Genomic DNA, 5000 nt, shown 5'->3' on the forward strand with positions numbered 1-5000 from the left:
AGTAAGGAATTGCCGTATATTATTCATTTTTTTTTCATGTTTATGTGTTAGAAAGTGTGCCTTGATGGTTGGGCTAACACGTGCATGTCTTTTTTTTTATCTGAGATGTCGTATATTAGAATGTCGGGCATTTTACCGCGAGTGTCCCTTTTTCATTTTTTTTCATTTTTTTGCCAAGTCATTTTTCCGTAAGATATTGCGAAATAGTGTCGTAAAACTTTTGCTTTTTTAGTGTTGGAAAGTGTGTCTAGATGATCTGGCTACCCATGCGTGATTTTGTTTTTGTCAGATACGACGTAGTTATTGGTATATTGGGTATTTAACTGCGGTTGCCAATTTCTGTTTTTTTTTCAATATTTGTAAAAATTTACTACGTAGTAAGGAATTGCCGTATATTATTGATATTTTTTTCATGTTTTTGTGTTAGAAAGTGTGCCTTGATGGTTGGGCTAACACGTGCATGTCTTTTTTTTTATCTGAGATGCCGTATATTAGAATGTTGGGCATTTTTCCGCGAGTGCCCCTTATTATTTGTTTTGCATTTTTTTGCTTAGTCATGTTACCGTAAGGAATTGGCAAGTAGTGTCGCAAAACTTATATTTTTATAGTGTTGGAAAGTGTTTCTAGATGATCTGGCTACCCATGCCTATTTTTTTTTTAGCCAGATATGGCGTATATATAAGTATGTGTTCGATTTTCCTGTGATTGCCATTTTTTCGTTTTTTCCCATTTCTTTCAAAATTACTACGTACTAAGGAACTATCACAGAGTAATATTTCATTTATATGTTTATTTGTCGGAAAATATGCCTTGATGGTTTGCCTAGCACGTGGCTGAAATTTTTTTTTCTGAAATGCCGTATATTAGAATGGCCATTCTTCCACGAGTGCCCCTTTTTATTTGTTTTGCATTTTTTTGCTTAGTCATGTTACCGTATGGAATTGGCAAGTAGTGTCGCAAAACTTATAATTTTATAGTGTTGGAAAGTGTTTCTAGATGATCTGGCTACCCATGCCTATCTTCTTTTTTTAGCCAGATATGGCGTATATATAGGTATGTGTTCGATTTTCCTGTGATTGCCATTTTTTCGTTTTTTCCCATTTCTTTCAAAATTACTACGTGCTAAGGAACTATCACAGAGTAATTATTCATTTAGATGTTTATTTGTCGGAAAATGTGCCTTGATGGTTTGCCTAGCACGTGGCTGAATTTTTTTTTTCTGAAATGCCGTATATTAGAATGTTAGCCATTTTTCCGCGAGTGCCCCTTTTTATTTTTTTTGTATTTTTTTTGCTTAGTCATGTTACCGTAAGGAATTGGCAAGTAGTGTCGCAAAACTTATATTTTTATAGTGTTGGAAAGTGTTTCTAGATGATCTGGCTTCCCATGCCTATCTTTTTTTTAGCCAGATATGGCGTATATATAGGTATGTGTTCGATTTTCCGGTGATTGCCATTTTTTCGTTTTTTCCCAATTCTTTCAAAATTACTACGTACTAAGGAACTATCACAGGGTAATGATTCCTCTAGATGTTTATTTGTCGGAAAATTTTGTTTCCTTTTTTTTGATTGAATATCATCAAATTTTTTTAGCTAAAATATTGTTTTACATTTTATTTTCGATTTTATTTAACTTCAAAAAAATTTTTTTGGGTCAGAATTTTAATTTTATAGTCGTAAAATAATCGACAATTATCCAGCAACCCACCATACAATTTTTATGCATATCCAATAATAATTAGATTAGTAAATAACACCTTGAAATTGACATACCCTTCCTACATTTCAAGTGGCAGATTAGGGAGTCTGAGTCAGTGTGGTTGGCGGCCATTTTGTGGACATATCCGAAGCGTAAGCTGCCCTATCTATATATATTCTTGTTCCCTATAGAATTTGTGATATTTTGGTATATTTTTACCTGCATAAATATCATATTATATATTAAATATATGTATTTTTTTACGGAATTTCTAAGTACTCAAAAAATTACCTTTAGATATGGCCCCTGATATAAATGTAATTTACAAAATAATGAAGATTTTTTTACATATTTATATTTTAGGATAACATATGTTTATTCCCTAAAAAAATTAGCCACTTCCTATTTCATTTGGGTACCCAAAAAAATTCATGAAATTTGGACAAATTTTTTTGGCCAAAAAAAGTTACCCTTTTTTTCTCATTTCTGATCTTCACCTCCATGGGTCTGACTTCATCCAAAATACATCAAGATGTGTCCTAAACATTCAAGAATCAATTCCTAAAAGGATTTGTGTATATATGTATAAACTTTTTTTTTATGAATTTTTATGTCAGGTCTTTTTTTTTTTCTACTTAATTTTTTAAAATATTTATAATAAATAGTTTTTCTGCAGATGAGTAGTATTTATCTATACAGTTGTTTTAAGCATTCATTGAAGTTTTTTTTGGCAAAAGAAAAAAGGAGGTTACTGCAAAAACTGATTTTTCAAGAATTTTTTTTGGCGTCGGGGTCGTTCGCGTCCGAGTATACCCTTAAAGGGGTGTCCGAGGAGCGTACCTATCCAGGGTTAAGCATCAAAGTCCATCAACCGAGCTTCAATTTCACGAGATTGGAAAGTTAGACTTATGGCTTCACTCAATTGAATATTTTGGAAACAATGTTAATTATCTGTATCAAATGCCAGATTGTAAAACCTTATTATGGTTTTATGTAACTACCTACTTTACTTTTCACATTTTCTAAACTCATTCTACCTATGGAAATATATTCAAAACTGATTAACTGAAAATCCACGTAATGATAATAGTACCCTTAACAGAGGACTCCCAGGTAAAAAATAAAAAATCTATTTTAGTAAGTGTAAATGTCATCAAACAGATTTCCCCTTTCCCTTATCTATTTTGGTTCTAATCCAGTGAATGATATTGAAAACAAAAAAAGAATAAAAACAGAAAAAAGAAATGTTATATTCGCTGCAGGAATCATATTTTTTATATGATAATTATTTCCTAGGAGAAATGATTCTCTGAAAAATAGAGGGATGTTTACAGTATTCAAATTTGTTAGAACATAGGAAATATTTAATTACTATTATTACTAGCTATATAGTACTATATTGCTTCTTTTTCTGGTTACGGCTATTTTTTATATCTTCCTTTACCAAAGCATGCACCAAATATTCTTTGCTCATTCTCTTTTTTCCTCATACACATAACAAAACTAAGATAGCTGAAAAAATTCTTCTTCACTCTAGGGATTAACTACTGTGCATTAATTGATCATTGGCTACTTTCCACTTAGGCTATGGGAAGCATCTCTTCTAAGAGAAGGACAGTACAAAATCAAGCCTTTGTTCTCTAGTCTTTGGTGATGGCAAACCTCCTTTTCCATGGTCTTCTACTGTCTTGGGTTAGAGTTTTCTTGCTTGAGGGTAGCTTCAGATGTATTATTCTTTCCTTTTCTTGGTTCTTTTCCTTCTTGGGCTTAGTTAATAATGATAATATTGATAATAATATTATCATTAAGCATTCAGATAAAAAAAAATGCCAAACCTTAAATGCCACTAATAGGATTTCGAAAAAACAGACAATATGATTGTCATATCACAATTTTGAGATCATATTTCATGTTTTACTCCGTTTATCATACATGTCCTATTCATGTTTCATTTGAAAGGACAGTGGGTCATCTGTTGTATTCATATATATTAAAAGGATTTGATATTGTATTCCCTCATATCAAAGTCTGAAGTCTTCTCTAAGGATAGAAGAATTTACATTTTTCACTTCATTGGTGGCTATTTGTTTTTGCATAACTGTATCTAAATAGTGAAATGGAAATATATAAATAAGATATATATTATATTTTTAGAGAGGTCTCATCGATTTTTCCTAATTTTATACCGAAATAAGTAGATAGGATTTCGTTTAAGATATATTACGCATTTGTGAATTACAGTGCATCCCAACATAGGTTCACAAAACCATAATCACACAAGACGGGTCACGCACATTCACTTCATATAAGTTCGTGCAAGTGCACAAAGGATCACTCACAGGTATTAGGATGACATTCAATGCAAAACCATACTAGTTTTCTTGAATAGTAAAGTATCCCACATATTTTGCAGTTTTATATGTGGAAATTCATCCAAAAGCAAAGTGAAATTATACTATATAGTGAGAAAAGTTGAAATAATCTGAAAGTCTTGCTAATGTATTCATTATTGAAACTATGGGAAATTAATGCAACAAATGAAGTAATTAAATTGATGGGAGTAAGGTCAGAATGACCTAGTGGGACCTGTTTTGTATAGATTTAAAAAATCTCCAATGTAATGTAAGTTTTCAATTGTTACTAGGTTCACTTTGAATATCGAAACTATAATAAACCCCAAAATCCTTAGCAATTCGATTTCATCAAGACAGCTCACTCACAATTCCATGAAAAGCAGCTACATAATAATAAACTATATACACAAATTACATAAGTATGCCTATTCATGTATGTATGTATGTATGTATGTATGTGTATGTATTTATGTATGTATATATGTTTGGTTTCGTGTAAATCGATCATTATACATTCTAAGAAACACATAGTTTGTACTGGTTTCAATATGATTATAACCTTCAAACCATTATGGAATGGATCCAAAACCTTGGCAAGATATCAAAAGAAAAAATGCTTTAATCCTGGTTTTATGACTTTTTGAGAGACGTCACTAACTCCGATTAACGACCATTTGGAGTTGACGACGCCTAAATTAAAGAAAAAGTTGTCATGAAGGGTGGATTTTTAATGACATCAATTCCTTAATGCTTTTCGTGTCTTCTGCAGTGCAGCGAAGTTGGTTCACACTTTGGTTCTCTATTTTTATAGCTTTCTTTTTTTCAAGTTTGTTGAAACTTTGTTTTGAGTAACACTTCAAAACTCATTTGTTTTACCTTTTTTTTTTTTTTTTTTTTTTTTAGGCATAAAGAATCAAGGGCCGTCGTCTTATATATTTACACTACTTG

This window comes from Palaemon carinicauda, chromosome 18 (assembly GCF_036898095.1).
Source record: "Palaemon carinicauda isolate YSFRI2023 chromosome 18, ASM3689809v2, whole genome shotgun sequence".
Classification (NCBI taxonomy): Eukaryota; Metazoa; Arthropoda; class Malacostraca; order Decapoda; family Palaemonidae; genus Palaemon; species Palaemon carinicauda.